This window comes from Centrocercus urophasianus, unplaced genomic scaffold (genome assembly GCF_019232065.1).
Source record: "Centrocercus urophasianus isolate 14NV4802_14NV808 unplaced genomic scaffold, USGS_Curo_1.0 seq_19, whole genome shotgun sequence".
Taxonomy (NCBI): Eukaryota; Metazoa; Chordata; class Aves; order Galliformes; family Phasianidae; genus Centrocercus; species Centrocercus urophasianus.
The window spans coordinates 5,905,537-5,930,297 of record NW_024884744.1 but is presented as its reverse complement, the minus strand read 5'-3'; the positions used below and the strand labels follow the sequence as shown (position 1 = coordinate 5,930,297).

Genomic DNA, 24,761 nt, shown 5'->3' with positions numbered 1-24,761 from the left:
TGCATCGCAGCTTTGGTTTAGTTGTTGCAGTGTGCTGGATACATTCATGAAGACTTCAGTATTAAAAGCTAGGAAGAAGTGCTGCATCCTTAGTAGTGGAATGAATTGATGCTGTTCTTTGGGATTTCAGAATTAGAGAGGTTAGGTTTTCAGAAGCAGCAGATTGAAGGCTGAACAGAACTGTGGGTGGAATGCCCGCTGGATGGGGTAGCAGGAGAGCTTGCTCCCTGCTGACACCTCTAACGAACGCGCCTGCAAGTGCTGCGTCACTGACTTCCATCTGAATGTGTATCTCAATATTGTATTTGTTTGAAATTATCGGAGTGGCTTCAATCGGATTTTGGGATAAATTGCCAAAACTTCAATTGAATTGAATTGGAAATTAAACTGGGAGCCTTGGCCTTATGTGCATGGCTCTGGGCCGTGTGAAGTACCCCTCTGAACTTTTGTAGCTGTGAGTAAATTGGGAGTGCCTTGTGTTTCTGCCACTGCTGTTCTTTACCAAAGAAACAAGTGGGGGTCTTCAGTTTCTGTGGAAGGAGGAGATGGCAGTGAGCGCTTCCTGTAGATCAGCGCTGGGCTCCCATGTTGGGACATGCTCCCAGCCAGGCTGAGGGAGGATCTCCAGTGTGCTCAGCAGGCTGTGCCCAGGGGAACTCGGAGAAGGCTCAGCTTCTGTCTCCAAGCTCAGCTGCTGCTGTTGGGCTCTGGAGTGATTTCTGTCTTCTTGATCTGGTTGGCATCAGTCAGCGTCTTTGGTTGTGAGCTTAGAATACTTTAAACTATGGCAAACTGTGTCATTGGGAAAACTTTACATCCTTAAGGGACTGGGAATGGGCATGCATACTGAGGCTGCTGTAAGGATGAAAAAGTGTCCTTTTAGAAGAGCAAATCGAAATACTTCTGATCAGAAGTACTGTGCACCAAGCCCCACATGCACGGTTTGAGGCTGTCAAGTGGGGCTTCTCAGAGAAGGTGCAGAACCAGACTGATGGCAGCACTGCTATGAGGACATGGCAAATGGCTTTATTTCTGGATAAAGCCAGCGTAAAAATAATTGCAATGTGTTAAATGGGATAGAAGTGCTAGTGTTTGAGATGGCTTTGTAGTGCAAGGGTGTCTTGTTCCTTAGGCAGTGAGAAGCATAAGACACAAAAACAACTCCAAACCTCTGATAAATGATTGCAGCTGTACAGTTTCATGCAATTAAGAGTATAGATGTTGGACTGTTTGGTAAATAGTCTCTTCTGTAGTGCAACAGTGTGTAAACCTGGATTGTTACTGAGCCAATGGCAGTTGCGTCGTTATTGTGCCATCAAGTTTCGTCCATTTATTACATAACAGCGTAAGTTCTGTGTATCTATTAGTGCTAAATACCTCATACCATTCTATTACAAAAAAAAAAAAAAAAAAGGGAAAAGGAAAAAGGAAAAAAAGAAACAGCCTTGACTAGGTGTGACTACAGCAATATCTGCAGTGTGCTCTGCTTGGAGATGAACCAGAGCCTGGGATTTGACATGTCTGACACGAGTGGAAATAGTTGTGCAAGGTGGAGTATTTTGACAAGCATGTTGGTTTGATATTCCTGGCTCAAGAATTTGTCAGTTGTTTTCTTGGTTAATGAACCTGTTTTAGCATGATCACAAAAGAAAGTAGGAAAATGCACAGCCCTCCATTATGGTCTATCAGTAACAAAAGAACTAAAAATCTGCGTATCAAAACTGAAAGGTATTGACTGTATTTTGGAATTTTATGTATGTATTTAAAGTTGTAGACACTTCCTGCATTTTTATTTTAAAACAGAGTGTTTGAAAGCTGACCCATGTGGGCAAGTCTGTGGATGCCTTTGGAAATCATTGTCAGCAGCCAAAAGCACACAGGGAGCAAGTAATTTCAGTGATAGTAGCCATCCAGTGTCCTAAAAATAAACTTTGGATAAGCTTTCTGTCTTTCACATGTTGGAATATTAAGTAGATAAGTTTATTTTAATTGAGAGTAAAGGGTTGACGTTGTTCTTTTTTTTCCCAAGACCAGTACTGGAGGACTTCCAGTCTTCATGCTTGCTTTGATCAGTGCAGCAGATCCTGTTGATAATTGTGAGTTGACTTGGAGGAGTAAGCCAAGAAAGCAGGACCTTTTTCGTGAAGACAGACAGCAGTTGGAGAGAAATTCTGCAGGCAGTCTCAGAGGCAAAATTCTGTAGATGAAGTTCCTAAATGGTAAAATCCTATCTTCAGCCTGATCTAGTCTGAACGGCAGGATTTGCCGGATGTGCAGCTCAGCCAGTTTCAAATTCCTGGTGTGAAACAATTGAGATAAGAATCAAAAAGTAAAGAAAGGGAAAAGACTTAGATCAAACACTGCGCTAGATGTGTCCTGAGGCAGAATTACTCCTTTCCCAGTCTTTCCAAGTCTTTCTTAAAATAACAGAAGTCCCATAGCATAGGCTATTTCCTATAGCAATTTTCCAGTTGCACAGTTTTATTTTGGGGAAGCTTTTCCTGGTTATTTAACATGTGTTTCCAGTTACAGCATCTTCAGTGGATCTATCTAAAGCCTGGATCTCTTCTTTCCCTTGACTTCTCCTCTGAAATTGCCACGTCTGTTCTCCTGGTCGGGGAAGCTGGGTTGCTTCCCTGAGCTCACATCCATTAATGGCTTCCTGAGTGATCAGCTGGGCTTTCACCGAGCTGAAAAACCTGCTCAGTGTACAGAGTAGGAAACAGTTCCATTTTTGTACTGATTTTGAAATTGACATAACATACTTGAAATTGAAATAACATACTTGACAAAACTTTTTTTTTTTTTTTTTTTTTTTCCCCCTGCAGTGCTTTTGGAAACAGTGTCAATTCTTGAGAAAAGCTTAAAGCTTAAATTTAAGTAATTCCTGATGGCATTGATACATCCTTTACCGTTGTCTGTTAGGACAGATGTTACAGGGAAAACAAATGCTATTAACCCTGTGTACAGGAAGCTCTACTGAAGAGGAGAAGAGAAAATAAGAGTGGAAAGGTGAGACACTGAGAAGAGCATTAGCCAGATTACGGTGGAGATAAGATTTAGAAGTTGATAGCTTCCTGAATAAAAAGTGGCACACAAGAAACAGAATTCTTTGAGGTGTGAGCTCACAGTGGGTGCATGTTGGCTGATACTCTTTCAAGGATAGTCTTGAAATGTTACGGTGTTCTTTTAAATAACATGCTAGGTTATAGTTTCCATTCCCCATTCACTTTTCTAGGTGAACACTTCCAGTGTGCCGAGGGCTGCTTTTTTGGTGACGTGTAAGTGGTGTTTTTCCTCCTTGCTGCCCTGTCAAATGGTAACACTGGAAGGATGGGAAGTGAAGGAGAGTTGGAAATGCAGTGGGAGGCTTCAATTAATGCCATGCCAAGTGTGCAGCTGGATGAAAATGTACCATGGAGACCAGGTGTCCCTTTCATGCAGCTTCTGGTGTGGAAAAGTCGTGGCATGGGACAGCAGCTGTCCTCTGCAAAGCCTTGAAAACCATGGAGAGGATGAATAGGATCCGAGGTTCCTGTTCTCTGCAGTGATGGCAGGTTACTCTGGGAAGAGGCAGATGTGTGAATGAGCAAAGGAACAGCCTGCGTCTTTCATTGCACAGCAGGGAGCAGATTTGTAAAACTGCTTATGAGGAAAGGTATGTGCTCAGTGTTTGTGGGAATGAACAAGTTAATGGAAGGTAATTCTGTTGACGTTACTAAATACTGAATTACTAAAGCTAAGCAAATTGTGCTCAGAGAACTCATCTGAGTTGAAAATAGCTGGAGGCTAGGAGATAATTTAGGGGGCTAGATTCTGTGCTCTTGCTGTTTTGACTCTTCCTTTAGGCATCTGCCTTTACAAACCTTCTGAAGGGAGGTGAGGGCTGGGGATCCCCAGGGTGGCAGTCCTGAAGTTCTCACTCGGGCCCTTGGAATTTCTGCTGGATGGAATCTTTTGACTCGTACAAAGGAAGGTACAAGGTGCTGGGCAGCTCACTTTGGCAGTCTCCTTCTCTTTTTTCAACTGTCTGCAAAGTAGCACAATAGGTTTCTGATTGTGCTTCTGACTGCTTGCAGGAGGAACGACTGCTGTGTGTGGCTCTGCACAGGCAGTGCATAGTTTAGAAGGGCTGTACGATGAGGCGTACGTCTACTTATGGAAGGACATTCAACAGGTTTTTCAGTGAAACAAAAATACTGACTTCAGTCATTTTGGCAAGGAATGAACTTGGCTTTTTTTGGTGGTGGTGGTTTTGTTTTATGTTTTTTTTGCACTCATTTGCAGTAAGAAAAGCTATTTGCCTGCAGTAGGAAAACCCAATACAGTTGAAAATTTAATTGCTGTAATTAATCGCATTTTTAGGGAGAGCTTTTTTTAGAACTGGACTACGTAGGGTGAGAGGTGCACAGTATCACTGTAACAGCTAACTGAATGTGTAGGTAACCCTGTTACATCGCTCCTTCCGGCATACTGGGTTTTGTTGTTGTTTTGTTGTTCCCAATTAATCATGGCCTCAGTCCTGGGACCTCTGTGCTGCAGCTCTGTGTCCCCATGCTCGTCAGATCCTTCCAGTGTCGCTGATGATTCAGATACACTTGTTTTCCCTGGTCGTGCTTAGATCCTGCTGTTCAAAAAGCTAGGTGAAGCAGTGGCATGATTAGATTAGTTTAATGCTGGTGTTGATTAATGGCTTCAATTGTTTTATTTCATAGACACTATTCTCTTTGACCACACTGCTCATGTAAATATTTGCTGGGTTTTTCTGTAGGCTGCTTATTCTGTGGAACAAGTTTCAGTGTCTTTTACCACATATATAAAAGTGTGATAGTAATGCAAATATTTCCCATGTTCCATCAGTATGGCAGGCACACATCGGGGTCTAAAGCAGACAGTCTGTTTTAATACTGGTTTTGTCTCTGCTGTGATCTTTGTTGCCTAATGCATCATTCTGTTCTGCTGTGAGCTGTTGTGCTGGGATTCCCAGGCCTGAGTAAGGCAGCAGGCAGCCCTTGGTAACAGAGGTGTGTTTTGATGCTGTAGCTGCAGCTCTGCTCATGAGCTTCTCCCTTCCAGGGCTGCATCCCCTGTGACCCCACAGCATGGTGGCTTAGGGAGCCAGGAGGAGAAAGCAGAACATACGGAGATGTACACAAAATAGACCTCAGCAGTAAGGAGCACGCTGTGGGCTCATTATCAGCAAGACATGGAGCTCTTGGCTGGCGTGTGAGGCGAGTGGCTGCGGTGGGACTTCTGGTTCCCATTGGCATCAAGCTGTCTGCGAATGCTTGTCCTGCAGCAGAACCCACGTCGTGCTGCGCTGCTTGAACATTCTCTGTAGGTCTTTAACTTGGCTGAACACACAGATTGAGCTTTTGCTTGGAATGATACTGTGTTGGACTTTAAGTTGTCTGAAAGGTAAGGGGAGTGGACTTTAAGTTGTCTGAAAGGTAAGGGGAGTAGCGGTGCTGATACTGAGAGAAGCCCCAGCCCCAGTGGTGGTTACCATCTGTAGGATTGGAAATACCACGATGTTATGTCCTCTTGTTACTTTCAGGGAATTCCTTATTCAGACATTTCAGCAGCACTTCCAAATGTGACATCTACCTGTGACGTGCATCCCACCTCCCAAAGCAGGGCACACTTGACACAGAGTTCCAATGAATTCAATGAATTAGATCATTTAAGAAGAAATGAGTTGAAGAAGCATGTAGAGTGGTATCCTTGCCCTACTCTAGCAATTTCTGGTGCTTTCTGCTTCTGCAGCACCACGATGAGTCCCAAAGCAGAGGAACATCTTGTCTGCCCTGCCTGTTTTCAGATATGGAGGACACTGGGAGCAGAAATCTCAGTGAGAAAGGTCTTTTATCCAAAGCTGCCATTTGAGCTTTGTTCCGTACCAAGATTACAGACCTGTTTAGAAGCCCTGGTAACCTTGTTATCAGTTCATAGGAACAGGTTCCCGTGCTGGCAAAGGAAGGGATTTCTGCCATCCAGCCGTGATGCTGTGCTGGAAGTCACTGGTGGCTGTTGCTGCTGAGGATGTTTGGGAAGTGCTGTCACAGGGAAGAGACTCTTCCCACCTCCAGGAGAGTGAATTAAACACAATTTGGAACTTTTTTTTTCTTCATTTTTTTTTCCCTCTGTGGTGAATTTAAATTTTGTGTTTTTATTCTAGAACTGAGATACATTTGTCAGTGAATCAACATCCACTATTTTCAGAAGAGAACAAACAAGCAGCACAAATTAAATGTACCTGGGGTTTATATGGATGCATGGTGGTCATGTACATGGCAGTGTAGAGGTGGGATTTATGGCACATCGTGCTCAGCACTTGGAGCAAGAGCTGTTGGAGCAACAACCATTCATGCTCTTCCCACCCTCGGCTGGGTTATATTTTGTTCTCTAGGATTTTTAACTTCCAGTTTGTGAATTGGGTTACTTACTAATGAATTTCATTTAAATGACTTGCAAGTGAAATTGTGCTGCAGTGGGGCTCTTCCCCCGCCTTCCCTGATGGTACAAACTAATTGGTATTGACAAGATTACTCCTGTGCTTTATGTGTTTTTAATGGGGCTGGCCAGTACGGTTTCCTTTCCAGCAATTGAGCTTCCTTTCCTTTCAGTATGTTATAAGCAGTCTTCTATGATTCCTTCAGTTTTGGGCTTTTAAAGAAATTTTCGTTAAGTGTGGAGGCAACTGCTGCCATGCTGCAATATTGTCTTGCTTTAGTCTTGCTTTTCTGTGCTTATCATAGCACAGTGAGTGCTGCGTTGTGCACTTTGAAAGGTGCTTTTATATCTGGATTCTGTTTTCTCCAGAGCAGTTGTGCAACTTTTATGTGTGTGTGTTTGTGTATGTATATACATATTCATCTAAAAGTCCAGAAAGTTGGCTTGCATCTGTGTTTTCCAGATTTCTTACATAATGAAGACCTAAAACCAGAACCAAGGTTAGGAAATGAAGATTTCTCAGTTAATTGGCAGAGGAAAGCTGCTTCAGTTGGAGCTCGGGATCAGACAGACACCTCTCTGGGGATCTCTGAGTACCGACTGTGATCCCACGTGGCCTTGCACGCAGTGCTGTGATGAGCCCCTGAGCGCTCTGGTTGTGATGCTGGGCCTTCCCTCTGGCTTGGCCCTTCAGCAGCCCCGGGCTGGCTCATGCTGGGCAGCACCAGCTGCAATTAGCCACGTGATGACCGTTTTTAATGCTGCCTTGTGTGCGGTCCTCATTTATTCTTTACCATTTTCCCTCACTTGTCCATATTTATTTCTCTTCTTGACTTGGTCTTCTTGACTCCAGTTGGTTGACCTTCATGACTTGTGATAAATCTGAATTCAGTTTCTCTCTTAGATCCAAAAGCAGATGTTATTGCAGAAGTACTGGGCTGGTTTCTTTAAAAATCCCATAGATTGCAGTGAAAGTGTGATTACAAGAAGTAACTTTTGATTTTCTCTGTTTACGTTCCAAGCGTGGCAATGGCAGAATCACCACTGGTTTTGTATATGCCTATTAACCAAATGAAAGGAAGGATTCAATGCAGTGATTAGTTTTCAATTTAGGCTTTTAAAGCTATTGTCTGATGCTTTTTGCAGCCTAGTTACTGAGAGGAACATCCAGGATTTAGTTATTTTTAATTCTGTTTTGATTGGGACACTCTGCAGATACTGAAGCCAGATGAAGGTGGGTCACTCGAGGAGAATTGAGGAGGAAAGAGCTGTCCTTGGAAGGCCTTTGTAATTCACAGAACACAGCATTTAATGAGCAAATTTGTTATTAAAGCTCAAATAGCACAAAAGTCTCAGAAAGCAGTATAAACATTGCTGTCCTAAGAGGATTAGGAGAAAAATCCGAGCGCGCAAGTGGAAATGGGGAGTGGCAGCAGCTCTGCTCGCGCAGAAGATGATGAGCATTTCCAGCCCCAGTGCTGGTTTGTCTTGGTAGCACACCATTATGACTTGGTGATGGTGACAGGCCTAGATGCTGATAGCATGAGTTGCCATTTTGGTTTTGTTTTTAGCTAGCAGGTGTGGGGAGAGCCTTGCTGGTGGGCTGGTCTGTGCGGTGCGGGCAGAGCTGGCCAGAGTGTGCTGCCAACCCCGGGATCTGGCAGGATGCACTTCTTCCTCAAGTTGTATTTCTTCTTAGGTTGAGAGGAGTAATCCAGTCAAACTGAAGGTGTTCAAAAGAAAACACCAACAAAAACTAAAACCACAAAATCCTGCTTTCTCCTAGAGGAGGGATCTAAAGGCAGCAGCTGATATTCTCTGCACAGGTGTGTCTTATCAGCCTCAAGAGCATTTAGCGGGTTATTTTTAAATGTTGGGTAGTGTGGCTGTTACTACACCTGGTCACCTGGTCAAATCAGTGTAGCAGGTCGGCTATAAAGAGAGCGAGTCTAAAATCAATACATTACAGCTGTCGCCTGCTTTATTTCAAGGTATGTGCCAAATAACAAATTCCAATAGGATAAATTGGGAAGGAAAAATCTGCTGACAAGGCAGAGTCGGTGCTCAGCAGAAGAAGAAGGCTCTGAAGAAGGACGTCCCAGTGTTTTCCAAAAGTCTGTCATTTCAAGTGCTCCTCTTTAAAATCAGAGCCACAGCAGACAAGGAGGAGTGTAGCAGAGTCAGGGAGCTCTTGGTGTACTTGCTACTCTTCTTCCAGGTTTTCCCATGTCCCTGTTCAGTTCAGATGTAAGGCACAGGTGAGGAGGCTGGGCATCCAGCCTGGCCGTGAGGTGTGCGGGCAGTTGGGGCAGTGGGCACTGAAGAAGGCCTTTTATCATTGGAAGTGTCTGTGCAGTTGCTATTTGATTTATGTTTGACATGTTCCTTTGCAAGTGACACAACCTGAAGGACATATTGCGTGGAGCTCTCCTCCATCGTGTGCGAGACACAGACCTGACACTGATCTATCCTGCTTTCAGATGAGGAGGGCAGATATTGGTTGTTTCTTCTTGTTTTTAAGGAAAACTCCAGTTGTTGGCAAATAACGTTTGTTTATGGGATTTGCTGAGCGAGCCCATGAAGCCTTTTCTTCCATGCTGCCCTGCAGCCCTTGCGGCAGGGAAGAACACTGTGACCAGCCCCACGTGGGCCAACGTGCCCCTTGGCAAGGGCAGCTCTCCTCTCCTCATGTACATAGCTACTGCCCTGCCAGCACAGCCAAGGAACAGAAAATGAGCATGTGTGCACATTTTTTCAATTCCCCACATACTTGCATTCTTCAGCATCCTCTGCAGCAGCTCCTTGTGCTGTTAGGTTCTGCCTGCCCTGACGGTGGGTTCAGACATGGGTTTGTAATCAGCCGTTTCCTACTGATTGACTTTGGGAATGGCACTTGAGAACAGTGTTAGTCACGAGCCCTGAAGGTTCTTTACTTGCTGTAAAGGTTTTTGAATAGCTTGGAGATGTTTTGTTTAATCTAAAACCAGACGGATAATGCTTTACTGGTCACCCATATCCTTCTGTCCCTCTTTCTGCTCTTTGAGTGGGTGATGAAATTATTTCCTAACAAGAAAGGTAGTGTGCAAGTACTTGCATGGTGAGCAGCCATGCATAAATGTTGGTATGAGTAAAAATAATTAACTGGTGCTACATGGAAATGGTTACAGCCCTGCATGGAGTCCACACACACTCACACACTTGGATGTGGAAAAGTGTTTGCCTGTACTTACCTATTTTATTGTAGGATGCATGAAACATTTATTATTTATAAAATTACCAGGGGAATTTAAAGAAAACAATCTTATGCAGTCTTATGTTAGCATGGGAGGTTTTGGACTACATTCTTCTGCTTTGGAAGATGGGAAAGATTTCTTGCAAGATTTCTGTTGTGTGCATATTGCCAGATTCGGGCAATCAGTGCGAGCTGCTGGCTCAGGCACTGAGCTCACTGCAGAGCTCTGGGCTGTCTGGTGCCTGGGCACACCTATGGCCGTAAACCTGGTTGCCCAGCACGGAATGTGGTAGGAAAACAGCTTGGATTTATTTATTTATTTGAATTGCTGCTTCTCAGTGGATGTAACCATTTTGTAAAAGAGGTTCTCTGTCAAAGCACTGCAGTGTTAATTTTTATGTGGGGCTTTCAGGGTGTTTAATGTCCATTGCTGAAGTTTATTTCCGGAATGGATTTGGCATGGGCAAAAGGTCTTGGGAGCTGCCTGCTGTGCCTGGTTAGCATCCCACAGTCTTTTCTGGAAAGTTAAGGCAAATCCAGACATGAGGGCTTTGATACAGGTAGTGGTTTGTGCTCCTGATTGGGTGCAGTACTGTTGAGGTCAGGCGGTGCTGGTGCTCACTGACCAGGCAGTGCTCAGAGGTGGGTGCTGCAGGCTCCCTACAGGGTGCTGTATGATGGGGCTCTGCAGGTGCAGGCAGAACACGAGTTTGGTGCCAGGAGCAGTGGGGTGGGCTGTGCTGATGTTGTACTGTGTTAATGCTGCTGTTTTCAGAATAATAAATACTAATTTTTCCTATTTGTCTCCTTGCTTCTTTCAGCATCACCCCTCTGTGGCAAGAGACACCTGAAAGGAAAACTTCTGCATATCAATGCACTGCCAATGGTAAGCACCTTTTTAACTGAGTTAGTGGTGTGGTTTCTTCTTGCAAATACACCATAGGTCCTCTTCTGCTGCAGACAGTACTTTCAGAGTGACTGTGGTGGTGGTGTTTTTTTTCCAGTACACAAATTGATTTATTTTTTTTTTCCTAAGAAACATCTAGAGCTTTATTCTGTTTGACAGAATATTGAAGTTGTTTCTCCTTTACCCTGTGGAAAGTAGGGCAGCATGTTAATCTTGAAGCAAGGAGAGTGACTTGAGAATGACATAGCTCATCCTGCTCGTAGCTGGTTTTGCTTCCTCTTTTGGCCAAAAGCCTGTTCTGGGCAAGTTGTAGTTGAGATGAGTGCTCTGTTGACCCCCTTGGGGGGGGCTCTCTGCTTCTTATTTCAATGCTAACAGCATCTCCTATTACAAATGTACACAGTGTCAGGTGTATTTTGCTTCAGTGCATTTGACAGAGGAAGACCAGTGAAGTTAAAGTTCTCTCTAGAAATAGTCTTGGTTGGTGTGATCTTCTTACTCCCATCTCTGGAATATTACTGAACGTTTTGGATGGCTGGAAGGTGATATTTGCAAATTGTCATTATGGTGTATTTCTGTATTCTAACAGTCGTGTAGGTGGAAGGCAAAGGTGAGTTCTGAAGACTGAGTTCCAGTTCTGAGACTGGAACTTAACCTGTGACTTTGATTAGATTCAAAGTCTCCTTTCAGCAGTTCTGAGTCTTAGGTTATCACAGTGAGCCGCGTTATGGGAGTGTCAAATGCAGCACTGGACTAAAGAACTACATACAGGAAGTGTCAGCCTGCATTTCAGGCATGTCTAGATCATTATGCTCAGTGCTAAAAGGATGGTGTTTCTAATCACAAGGTGTGAAACTCAGTTTGGGATCTGAGAGCTGAGTTGATTTGTGTGGGCGCGTGGGTCTAAAGAGTACGTTGTAGTTGTAGTTTCACCAACAGCTTAACAACTCTGCTTTGTCCCATGAAAAAAGTTTGAGAGAGTTTGGGTGTAACTGATTCCTGGGAAATGCAGTCAGTGAGCCTGTTGACTGTGGGACATCATGGGGTGAAGAGTAATGCAGCACGTGTTTGGCACCACGCAAAGACAACTCGGAGATCGGATGATCTATACAAGAGTTTGTGCCCTTTAATACCCTGATGTTTAAGCTCAAACTTTGCAGATATGAACTGCACTTTATTTTTGCTTGGGATGAATTTCAGCTGTAGGGAGTTGTGGAGTAAGAGTTGTGAGTAAGAAGGTGCCAGTTGTACCTGGTCTCATAGCCTGGCATTTTAATTGCCTGAATGTGAAACCAGCAGTGCCCTCGGACTCTTCTGTTGCTGCTGAGTTTTCACTGTGCTGTTGACCTTTTCCCAACAGAAGGCTTCTCTGATTTCTTTTTATTTTGTGTTAGTTGTGCATGGTTTTAGTTATGACTTGAAATTCAGGTCTGTGTTACTGCTTCTCTTAAAAACGTGACTCATTCCGTATTAACCTAGTCCTTATACTTCATAAAATTTTAAAGTACTCAGAGACTCTATTTGAAATGTTGCTGCGTTTTGCCCTAATTTTCCCTCTACAAATTATGTTAGAAATTCAGAATTGTACTCTCTCAAGGGCATGCTCGTTGTTACAGGGATCGTAAAACATGCTCAGCTGTAACGTGTAGCGAAGTGAAATAGTTTGGTGGCATATTTCATTATTCCAGAGATTTCTAAACAATTACTCATCTCTTGATTAACTTTGAAACAGTTTGAATGTGGATTTAAGTGCCAAGCTAGGCACCTTCATCACCATCTCAAAGTAATGATAGCTTACTCCAGATCGTAGTAAAATACAACTGTCGTGGGTTTTTATTATGTTATTATTCTCTTTGATGTGTAGACAAAGAGTGGGACAGGGGCTGACCTGCAGAAAGCAGTTTGTGCTCTTCTCACAGCATTGGTTTCATTTGACTACCCATGTTTAATACGTGTTTTTCAATCAGAAATACGTTTTTGATTCCCATGAGAAATGATACGAGCTTTTTGATCAGTCTGCTAATCATTGCTGTTAGTTCCATTTCTTGCGAGTCAAAAAAAACCAACCACACCAGCACTAAAATGCTGAAGTTACACAAGTTATACATCCTCTTTTGTTTTTGCTTTGTTTCATTTTAAAGGTGAATAAAAGATGATGTTGTGTGTGTGTGTGTGTGTGTGTGTGTGTGTGTGTGAGATATGTTGTGTTAACACAGGGTACAGTATTAGTTCATTCTTAAAAACATACTGGAGTTGTTGGCAGTTTTTGTAAAATCATGTATTTATATTGTGTTGAAGCCTTTTAAAGTGGAGTATGGCTGTGGTTGGTGTGGATTGGCCTCTTTAGGGAAAGTTGAGAAGTTAACAGAAAAAGGCTTTGTGAGGAAGGCAGATAGGTGCATAATGCAGTGTTTTCTGGGATTTCAGAGGTTAATTTGGAGGCTGCTAACGGGGTGCCTCAGGTCACAAGGGTTAACGAATGTGTTGGAAATAAAAATGAAAGTCTTGGTCCTTTGGCCTAGAGGCAAGATGGCATCAGATTTTCCATAAAAGCTTTAGCAAACTATTATTATTATTTTTGCAGTGTGATGGAAAAGCTAGCTTACCCAAGAGGTATTTTCCGTCCTACTGTGCAGTGAGTTTTGGAGGCAGGGCAGTTTGCCTTGCTTTCTTTTTCTTCCTTTCTTTGCCTATGTGTGGGTATGTGTACCTATAAATACATGGAGCTACATAGGAGTATTTTTGTTTATATTCATGTGTATGTATTTATATATATGACTAATTTGAATAGAATGGTTCTGTTGGAAGGGGGTTGTCAAAGCTTGTCTAGTCCAGCAGCCTGAAGGAGTGCACAGAAACTAGAAAGCTACTGAAAACTGGCAAGCATTGGGTTTTAGCATTGTATGGCAGCTTGCTGTGATGGGTTTAATTCCGTAGGAATGGTAGAACAGCTGTTCTTATGTGCAAGAGACTTGTTCAGGAGAAGAGCTTTGCAGGCACCAAGGCTCTCACGGCGGGAAGTTCCATGAGTGCAACACTTCAGCGTAATTAACCTGACAGGTTTTGCCCAGAAACAGCAAGAGTGGTTGGAGGACGGGCAGGAGAAGCACTCCTTCCAAAGAAAATGCAATGCATCCACTGGCAGGATTAGAAGATGTCTGCAAAAACCTCCCTGAGATCGTGACGGATCTTGCTCTTGGAACCCTTCTGTGGTGCTGTCTGTAGAGTCTTCCTGTGATCTTTCTGCTACTTCTAAGGCAGCAGAGGGAGCGAGTGAATGTAATTTTCTGGCAGTCCATTTGCTTAAGACGCCCAAGGGCAGCAGGAGGTTGTGCCAATAACCTCAGGGGCCCATAGGGAAGTGTGGTGCAAAGGGAAGTGAAGGATTACTGGTAGTTGCCCTGGGTCGGTATGGCAGGTTTGGCTCAAGTCAGGGGAGTGGTAATAGGTGTAAGTGTGTGAGTGCTGTTCTTGCAGGAGCTGCGTGTTGTGTCAGAATCACAAAGAAATGGTACAGCTGAAGTTTGGTTTTTCTTACGTTAAAAACAGGGGCCCTTGCTTTGAAGGGGATTTGAAACTTGGAAGTCCTTAAGGTACTGCTAACATGATGTGAATAGTTGCTTTAAAGTAAATAGCTCTACAAGACTAAGTAGACTTAGTAGTAAGACTACTTCAAATGCATGTTTGTATGCATGCATATAACTTCAGGTGTAGGAATGGTTCTTTTCAGATGTGAGAAATACTTATGTGCGTAAAGCTAACCAAGCTTGAAAGTGTTTTCAGTGGTAGAGCCTACAGATGCTCATGAAATTTACTGCTGAAGGTTTTGGCTGTACAGCTGATGGAGTACACCTTTAAAAGGAAGTTATCTATGTGTGTATTTGTAGCAGTTTTTGAACTAGTCTAAACTGAGTGATGACATGAAATTTTGGGCTGTTCTGCTCCTTCTAAAATCAATGGATGCTATTATCAACAAAGAAAGGTGGAGTGCAGTGGTTTTCTTGTCTGATAATTGGTTACAGCTGAAAAAATATATTTTGGAGTGTTCATCCATAAATTCTCTTTATTGGATCAGCATGAATAAGCTGACATAGTGGTATATGTGTTGAAGAGGAAGTGCTGGTAATATGATATAGAGGAAGTATTGACTGTATTGTGAGAGGATGCATGCTGTGATAAGAATTAAAAGTTTATTTACTGCTGCATTCTGAGACATTTGTGGAGGGGTTCTTAATTATATATATGTATATATATATATTTACAAAGAACAAATAAAAGCCACTAGCAGTCTCTGTTTCAAAAGGAAAGCACCGCTTGCCTTTATTTTGCTGCCAGTTGAAGTTTACTTACTGAATGATTCAGCTGAAGAGGAAACCACCGTCCTTAAAAATTACAAGAAGTGGTGGCTCTCTTGTGAAGTCTCATTTGTTGGAGAACTTTCTCTGCTGATCCTGTAGGCATTTTACAGTTCAGAAATAAGCTTTGACTAAGAATTCTCGGCAGAATCATAAATATGTAATTATGTAAGCAGGCAGGATATGTAGCCCCTGGCAGGTGCCCAGTGCAGTGAATCACAAGAGCAGAGGGAACTGGGCCAGCATCAGGCCAGGGGAACGTCCTCTGTAATCGGATGAGGGCCACTGCAGCTCCTTTCCTATTGCAGTTCCTGGTTGTTAAATCGCAAATGTACCCAAAAGCAGTCTGCCTTTGCTGCTGTAGGTTGTCTCCTGTTACTGTTCTTCACTATTCTTCCTTGTTGTCCTCTGCCTCCCCTGCATTGGGTTTTTCTTTGTACTACTTTCCACTGCTTTTGGTTCCTGATTTAATAGCAGTAGTAGTGCAGCTAGCATCAGATTATATCCGACTTGATCGGCGTGCCATCTGTTTTAGAGGGGAGGAAGATCTTGTGTTTCTGGTGTGGGTTTGCTGCCATATGCCAGCGGTGAAGTTGTGCAGCCTGAAGTGACCCTTTTTCTACTCTTTGAATGATTGTAGGGAAGAATTGGAAATGTAGTGTTAAACATTCCTGTCAATGACTGCATTTGTTGTAGGACTAGAGGGAATGGCTTCGAGCTGAGCCAAGGGAGATTTAGGCTGGATGTTAGGGAATTCTAGTTTTCTGAAAGAGTGGTCATGCACTGGAATGGGCTGCCTAGGGAGGTGGAGTCACTGACCCTGGAGGTGTTCAAGGAAGGTTTGGATTTTGTGTTGAGGGACTTGGTTAGTGAGAACTGTTGGTGATGTGTGGATGGTTGGACTGGATGATCTTGTAGGTCTTTTCCAGCCTTGGTGAATCTAAGATTGTGCACATCTGAAAAGCACGCTGGCTATGAGGCGCACATGGAACGGGATGTGCAGAGAAAACCCAAGGATGGTCCCTGCTGTCTGAGCATTGAGTGTTGTCTTCTGGAGAGGAGAAGCACTTGTGGCACGAGTGTTTTAGGGTGTCACATGTGCCGTCAGGCTGCGATCCCAGTTTCGTTGTTGTCGAAGGCTGACACTGGTTCGACTCAACAAAAGTAAAAGCTCCCGTTAGTTTCAGTGGTGTAGATGCTGGGAGATAATGCGTGCTGCTGCAGAACAGCAGGAAGTCTGTAGGGTGGGGGGAATGGCATTGAACATACATGTGCTTCTGTTAGCTCAGGACAATACCTGCAGACTGCCTAAGACCGGGTGCCCTCCAACTGCATGGCCATCAAAGTGGATGCCTGAACAAGAAGCATGCACTTATAAATGAAGACTCTGTAGTACTCCATAAAAACAGAATGAAAGATCATAGTAAACAGAGGCTCCTTGTATTCTTCTGCCATGATTGTAATGAATGTATTTGGGACGAGGGGTCTGAATCCTACCGTCCCCACCCCCCGGTCGGTATTGATGTAGGATCCACATCCATAAATAGTTTGCATAAATGGAGGGCATGGATGTCAAATGAGAGCCGTTATTTGGATTACTTGTCCTCATTAAAGATGTCCATGGCATTTTCCCCTTTCATTTCATTTTTTCTGGCTATATAAGGACAGTATTTTATTGTGTCCTACCTGTGTGTTAAAATGTTCTGTCATACTTGCAGGTATTTTGACATCTGTTTCAAAAAGAAAAAGTTAAAATCAGTAACATAAATGAATTTCAAGAACCTTGTGAATATGAGGGGACTTCAATAATAAACTGACAAATGGAATTTCATTACAGTCAGAATAGCCATTGCACTGCTTTCTTTGAGGTGGTTTTCCTGCGTGAGAGTAGATGGTGTTTCTTGTGAAGGCATCTGTGCTGGTGAAGAGAAATCCAGTAAGGCATGGGAGTGTAAGATGGGCTGTGAAGAACCAATTTTAAGTGCTTGCTAATTAATGAATATCTGGAAAAAAAGTCAGCAGTGGTTAAAATGAATAGAGGGCAGCGGATTCTTTCTTCATGAATAAAAGAAACAAGTTTAAAACTATCAGGTACATAGCACACAAATTAAGGGGAAAAAATAGATGGTCAAAGGTTAAAGAGGGAATGAAAACACAAGTTTTATGGTCACAAGATCAAATGAGGCATTAGTTAATTTTCCTTTTTTGGTGCAGTTCATCGAGAGTTCAAGTAATTCAGCAGAGTGATTGAACTGGAACAGAAAAGAGTGCCAGAAAACTGATTGATAATAACATAAACAGAAAAATAATCAAATGAACTTAAGACTTGATGTCAGCATTTCACATTAAAATAGTTACAAAAAGGCTGGAATTCCATTCTTGTTGCAGAAAATCTGATTTGCATAGAAAATAAATGTCTAACAGCAACAGTTGATGAAGGATTCCACTAATGAGCCGTCAGCTTGGATTTAAGCTAGAAGGGGCTGAGGCACAGATGATGCCTTCTGGAGATAGACCATCTGGGATGTGGGAAGTAACCTGAGGAGTCGGTAAGGGTATGAGAACCCAAGGAAATGCTGTGAGGAGATCAATGTGAATTATACATTGCAAATGGAAACAGTGCTAGAGATACTTGCTGTAGACAGAAAATGGCAATAAGTTGCTGTTTGCTACCATCAGTACCCTGAGGCCATCGGCTGCTCTGTAGGTGAGATCACTGCTGCCTTTGCTCCTGTAGGTTTGGTGCTTTTTACAATAAGCAAGTAACTGGTTTGCTTATGATTTTACAAGTGTGAATACAGCTTAGAATGGATTGCTGGCATACCTTTCTGCTCGCTTCATTTCCCAGTTTCTATTATAATTAAATAAAAAAAACCAAAAAACAAGTAAGAAATCATTTTGTGCTCTATCATTCAGCCTCAGTCATTGCCAAGATATTGTCTGTGCTGTTGCAGCTTACCAGGGGTAGCTGGTTGGAAGACCCCAGGCAGGCTCTGGGGGCTCACACCTCCTGCTTCTTAGCTCAGCCTGAACGGGCTGCTGAGAAGTGAAGTTGCCTTCACTGACCCATCCAGTTTTGCTCCACTGCCCTGTTTACCTGGGCTGCCTGCCCTTTCTCCCTGTACCAACCTCCCCTTAGCTGAAAGGAGCAGGCCCTCTTTTGTTTAAATTCATTCTTGCTCCTCAGTCTTCTCTGTGGTGACCCATGGTATTTCAGTTGAATTTCCTTCTTCTCTTAGCCTGACTTAACCAAGCTGCTGACTCTGTCTTGCATTAGTTGGACTTTATCCGTAATTGCAGTATGCTGTAGCTATCTGGAAGAAAAATGAATATTTTATCACAGACTCATAGGATCGTCGAGGATTTGGGGTAATGCAACTGCAGCCTCCTGGGATGCCTTTGTGTGTCCTGACATCCCGGCCTCTGGAGCCACTGGCTTTGCTTCAAGAGGAAACTGAGCAAGGGTTGCTGCCTCTGTTTGGGCATGTGTATGGATGTGTGTCTGTGTAGGTATGGATTCATATAAGTAGGGCTGTGCACATAGATATATAAATATAATATATGCATATAATCACAGTAGACACAATGTAAGCACGTTAGTTCTATGGATGCCTATAGTGGGATCCATGCTGTCTTTCCTTTCTGAAGTTGCTGTACTTGGATTTTAGAGAAAAAATTTGAGCTAATCTGCCTGTACTGTTACAACACTTGCTCCAGCAGTACATAGGACATCATTAGTAAGAGACTGATGAGATGTAGAAGAGTTGTTAGGGTAAGGAGGTCGCCTGCAAAAGAGGAGGTCACATTATTATGTGATCAGAGGAGGGCTGTTGAGCCTAGAGGAAGTTAGTTGTGTTGAGAACTGGGCTGACTTTAATGCGTTTGCTAATTAACTTGACTTCAAAAGTAGGATGTGCAATAAAATTTGCTGATGACGTTAGATTCGGATGTGCTGTCAAAGCTGATGAGGAACAGAGTACTGAGCAGGAGGAGCCAGATGGCCTTTAGGACTTGAGTGGAAAAAGTGGGCTGAAATTTCATAGCACAAAATGGCGTGATTGTGCACTTCTGGATAGATGTGAATAGTGCCATGACCTGGCTGCTGGTCTCTTGAAAATGACAGAGGAACAGAAAGTCTATCAATCAGTTGAGTATTTAGCCCGTTAAATCAGGGATAACTTTTCACTAGTACCCTGCTGTCTGTAAAACATAGACCTAAGGTCTGTAAGGTGTGGGCTGACTCACAGTAGAAATCAGAAAGTGTTACTGCTGCTCGTGTGATAGGTGACACTGCAGTGTGTGACACTGAGTGGATGAGGCAGGCCATGTTCAGGAAGGACAGATGTAATGTGGAGCAGATGCAGAAGGAGATGACCGAAGTGGGAGGGATAAGCAGAGGCTGCTTTGCAGTAAGACACCGAGAGCCTGGTTGGTTTATCTAAATAAAGAGGAGTCTAAGAGGGCATACAGTTGTTTTCTCTAAATATATCAGGGCTTGCCAAAGACTTGAGTGGGTACAAGTATTTTTTGTTACACTGAAGGCAGCACCAGGAAAAAATGCATATATCTTGGCAAGGAGCGTATTAGGTTGGAAATTGAAAAACAGATCTCGTCCATCATGGGAGTAAGACTTTGGGATAATCCACCAGTAATGAAATGGGAGGCAAAGAGGCCTCCCTCGTGTTGAGGTGGGCGCTTGTTATTGCAGGCTGGGATCCAGGGGCGACCCAGCGGTGTTCCCAGCAAGTATCATTTGTTTCAGGAGCAGCAGGATTTCTGTGAAAGAGTAGGGAGCCTCATTTCTGTACTGTGCATCAGCTGTCTGTCAGCAATGTTCTCCTTCGGCAGATGAGGAAATCTAACACGTGCAGAAGTAAATGATGTCCTCCTGCTAGGCAAAACCTGCTGTTGGAAGAAGACTTTAGTGAATGCTAACACCGTAGGTCAGCAAATTCAGAAATGTGTAACAGGTCTTGGACTCTTTTTTTTTTTTTTTTTTTTTTGATGTGGAAATCAATCAGTTATGCAAATATCTTTAAATTTGCACATAGAAAAGAAACGTTCCCTCCTTAAACGTCTGAAGCTTTACACAACAAACCCATAGAAAAAATACTTGTTTGGGGTTCTTAAGCTTCCATCATTATCCCAAGATTAATCTGGGACTTTTTGCATAATGCATGAGAGGAGAAATGTCAGTGAAGGCAAAGCTTGATGAGAGTGTTTCTGGAAGTGCCAAGTTACAGCTGTGGGTGACATCTACTTAAAAAGATCTCAAGTATGCAAGAGTCACGAGTTAGGAACCCCAGTGCTTGCTTTTGAAGAAAAACACACTGCAGCTTAAGCCAAATGAATTGTTCCACATATTTTTGTGACTTGTAACTCATCTGGTGGAAAGGCCGCTGTGGTTTGTAGGCAGCATTCTGCTCCGTTATTTTCTTGCCCTGGCAGCACGTTTGTTTGCAGTTTGAACAGTGCTGCCTCCTTGGGAATCTCCCATTGGAAAATGGATGCCTGTCGGAGCATATCTGCCCCTGCATGTGCATCCTTGCTGGCTCCTGCCCTGCGAGCTGCCTGGAGGTCAGCTAAAAGGACCTGTTGGGAACAAAGGTGGGAGAGACGTGACTGTCTGCTGCTCGCAGCCTGCTCTGCTCAGCATATGTGAGCCTGGTGTGCTCAGTGAGCTGCAGGGTACCTGTGGAGGTGGGAGGTGATGCAGCACAGACACCACACGTGCTTTGGTGTGTGTGTGTGAAGAGAGATTTTGTGGCTCGCTCTGCTTCAAATTCACAGTGTACTTACACAGTGCCTCAGCTGTCGTGCACTGAAAGCCTTTTTCCTTTATTAATATACAGTGAAAGAACTGTACATTCCTATGACTGTAGGATCTAAAGCGCAAACTTCAGTGCAGAAGAAGCATCTACAGGTCACCTGCAACCAACTCTAGGCAAGCTGTGTGGGTTTTGAATCACATCTTGGAATCGTCTGTTTTGGGAACCTAAACCTGCTGGATATTTGCTGAATGGAGAAAGAATTGTAGTAGGCAGGTGCACACATAACGTTTTGCTTTGCATGAGGATAATGGCTGTACATCTCTGGAGATATGGCTGTAAAGGAATTCCCTCACCTCAGACCCAGCCAGGACCTGAAGCAGTGTTTGTTCTCGTGATGCTGTTCCATCCTTCAGGCACTGTGCTGCTCTGTGCCCACGTTCCTGCCCATGAGGGGAAGGGAGTCCGTAGGAGGCTGTGCTGGGTTGGTGCAAAAAAAGCAGAAAACACGTGCTGCCACTACTAGTTGTATACAGGTTGTTTTTTCTAAGCATGGAGTAGTATTCCTATGCAGCTGCTTATCTAGTTTTGCTGCACGTGAGCCAAGGACTCGCGTTTAACTCTGTTTTGGTACTGAAAATATTTTGTTTCACTGACCAGGGGAGAAATGACTGAACTTAGAGAAAGGTGTCAGTGTTCAGCAGTATATTTATCCTAATGTAGAAACATCAAGCACTTCAGGAATAGCTGAAATGCTGTGCTGCATCTCAGCACTTTCACAGCCTGAAAACTACTTGATTTTTTTTTAACTCTCACAGGGAAGGATTTGAAAATAATAGTAATAATAAAACATTTTTGAGTGAGATTTGTCATGTGGACCCAACCTGCAGCAGTGGCTATGGGGGCTGTTTGCAGGACCTTGGACCTTGATCAGTAAGAAAGATTGTAACAGATTGTAACAGTAAAATATATTAAAATAACAACAGTTGCACATAGGAGATATTTTGTTGTTGCGGCCCTCTTACTTTTTTTATCAACCTTATCTAGTTAGATTACAACCTGTTCAGCATAGCAGCCAAGCCTTACATGTTTCTGCAGTGTTAGTGCAGCGTGGCCCCAATACTGGAAAAGGATCTTCTGCATGCTGCTGCTGCTGTTCAAATAAAGAGTGGTGACAATAATGTTCATACTTTCTGGTTTTAATTGCTGTGAAGGTTCCTTGACCAGAAGAGAGCTCCCTGAAATAGAACAGCAGGCTGTCAGTGAAATGAGTGAAATCCCTGTGGTGTGTTGCGTGTGTTGCTTTCTAATTGCACGTGGTTCTTGGTACACCCTTGATGTAATTATCCACATATAACCACCTCACAGGTCTTGTAGGGATTTGTATCAATGCATGTTGCATTCTGGTAGCAAAGATGACCACCGGAGGGGTTGGAGCTGAGGAAGCTGCCTGCCTTGTAGCCCTGTAGCAGATGGGCAGGATGGGGCAGAGCTCGTAGTGCTGGAGTGGGAATGCAGCTCTGTGCTGGGAGAAGTGCTGCTGTGTGTACGCTGCTCATTTGGGTCTGGAAATTGGGTCAGTTTTTAATTGCGTTGCCGGGGGTAGCTCAGGCTTAATGGTTTGCTTCTGTAAATAAGCTGGAACGAAAGTGGGTCTGCTATTACCTTCTTCTCACGCTTAAAAATACGATATATACCTGTAACTATAATGTGCAACGGGTCAGGAAAGCCCAGTGAACTCCTTCTTGCTTGCAAGGGCTGTTTCCTTCTTGGCAAAGCAGGAGTTTCTCAGTAAGTAGTGCTGTGGCCGTGTGTGGTCTGGTCTGCCTCCTGCTCACCTGCTGCTGCTGTTCTGTACAGAGAGGCGAGGTTGCTTCACCTGAGGCGGAAAATAACATTTTTGATCTATTCTTGAAGAACATTTTAAAAAGCTCTACAGATTTAGGAACTTGGGTCAAGTTCCAAACTGATTTGGAGAAGAAGCAGCTAAACTGAAACAAACTGGGCCTTGATTTGGTGCCATTGTGTTTTCCATGGGGCCTCGCAAGGTTGGTTGAGGCACTGCAGTGGGCGGCTGAGCTGGCTGATGGAGCCTGGGCCCTGCAGTTCCTTGCTGGCCATGGGATGCACTGATCCCCATGGCTGTGGCTTCAATGTAGTTCACTGATAATGGAAAATTTCACTTAGCTGGTCGAGCCCATCCTAATCCTGAAATGTTTAGAATGATCTATTTAGGGTTTAAAGATTTTTCAGCATATGAAAGGAAAAGCCCAGCAAGGTATGTGGATGGGACCGCATTCGTCTTTTCTTACTAATCTCCTTTAGAAGTACCCTGCAGCTTTCCTGCTTACATGTGTGACGGTTATTAGAAAAAATAAATGAGCCAGTGTACAATGGATATAAAAATATCCCATGTGATGAAAGTGGCTCTGGATCCCGGCTGGTTTCTGTGCTGTTTCTTCTTGCTGCACTTGTTTCCTTCCCTCTTTTCTGTCTCTAGGTTTTAATGGCTGTAGCCTTAAAGTGAATTTTTGAGATAAAAAGGAAATTTAGGAAAAGAAAGAATGCAGGCTGTCCTGCCCAGTAGTGAGTGGTGATCTTAGTAATCCAGGATTTGCATCATTCCCAGTTGCTTCAAGGTGAACCAGCAACGTGCAAAGCTGCTTGCTGCTACAGCTCATTTCTTTGCATCGATGGTTTGGAATAGATAAATGCATGAGAAATTAAATGGTTGGCAAGGGGCCCTGTTTTGAGGTTCATGTTAAGGGTGAGAGGTGGATCGTCTTTTTCTATCGTAAAAGAGGGAGCTGGAGAAGGAAGTTCTTCAGATGTGGAAGATGTTAAAAGAAGACTGCTCCTGTGAGCTGATGGAAAGCGATACGATTTTACACTGAGAGAGGAGCAGCAGTGATGGCTGTTTCACTTCCAGTCTGTCTTTCAGTGACTTCTCACTATTCCAAATTTAATCTGCTGAAAAACTGTACCACATACTATTATCTGCCAAAATGGCAGCACAGGGCATCTCTTGTCACGGGGATGGTGTCAGGGTTATTTAGGGAGCTGTTCCTGTGTAATTCTTTCTCCTCTTCTGTTTTCTGTTTCCTCTGTGCCCAGGCACAGCCAACACAACAAGTCCCCTTCTCTGACAGGGCAGCAGAAGACTCAGAACATGTTGTCAGGACTTGCCTTGCCAGCTCTCCTGCTCTGTGCACCTTTGCTGAATACTCTTTTCCCTCTTCTTCCTCTGGGGATGGTGTCTAGTATCTGGAGAGAGAAGGGGAAGAGGGCTGTTTTCAAGGCAAATCACAAACTGAAGAAAATGGAGTGGAACAGGCCATCTTCTTCAACACCTATCTCACCACAGGCACCTGTGGAATCCAGTTTTGCTAGCAAGATCCTTAACTGCGTCGTTTTCCAAAAGCTGCAGAGGAGTTCCCTGCTGTGGGGCTCTCTTTCGTTGCTAGTAGAGGAGCTGGAGAGGTCGGAGATGTCAGGACATGGCCCTATGTGATATACCCAGCATCCTGGGGTCTGAGCAGAGCAGCTGTGGGTCTGTGCAGGCTGTCGGTGCCTGCACCTTTCCCTACTGACTGACAAGAAGTATCACTGGAGATGTCATTTCTCTTCTGCAGGTAACTTTGTGACATAAATACAGTCTGAAGATCTAGCAGTACATTGCAGTTTTACGTCCATGACACGCTGCTTGCAGTAGTCAAAGCTTATCACCAAATGGAAAATAATAAAATCAGATTCAAGGCTTTCTTATTAGCATCTCCTGGACAGCCACTCCTCCCTCCTCATTGCTACACAGGAACTTGAAGATACAGCCACATCCATGTCCTATGCAGCTTCATACAGATGAATTAGTTCACACTACTTTTTTTTTTCTTTTTTGACCCCTCTCTGAATAGACTTCTGTATGGAAGAATGTCTGTACCAGCTCATGTGATGTAATAAAGACTATAAAAATACAATATGACTTTTGTACGTATGGTTGCCTATGATGAGAGTTAGGTGTAAGGGTTTAATTCAGGAGGCACACAATA

The 24,761-nt window shown here is 43.6% G+C and overlaps 1 protein-coding gene across 4 annotated transcripts in view; it reads left to right on the top strand.

Moving 5' to 3' along the window:
- TBL1XR1 (TBL1X receptor 1) overlaps positions 1-24,761 on the top strand; it is an 85,239-nt gene that overhangs the window by 25,593 nt on the left and 34,885 nt on the right. For all 4 annotated transcript variants that reach the window (XM_042820288.1, XM_042820285.1, XM_042820286.1 and 1 more), the window contains exon 2: positions 10,507-10,571. The gene's annotated coding sequence lies outside the window, so the exon portion shown is untranslated. The remainder of the gene's footprint in view (positions 1-10,506; positions 10,572-24,761) is intronic.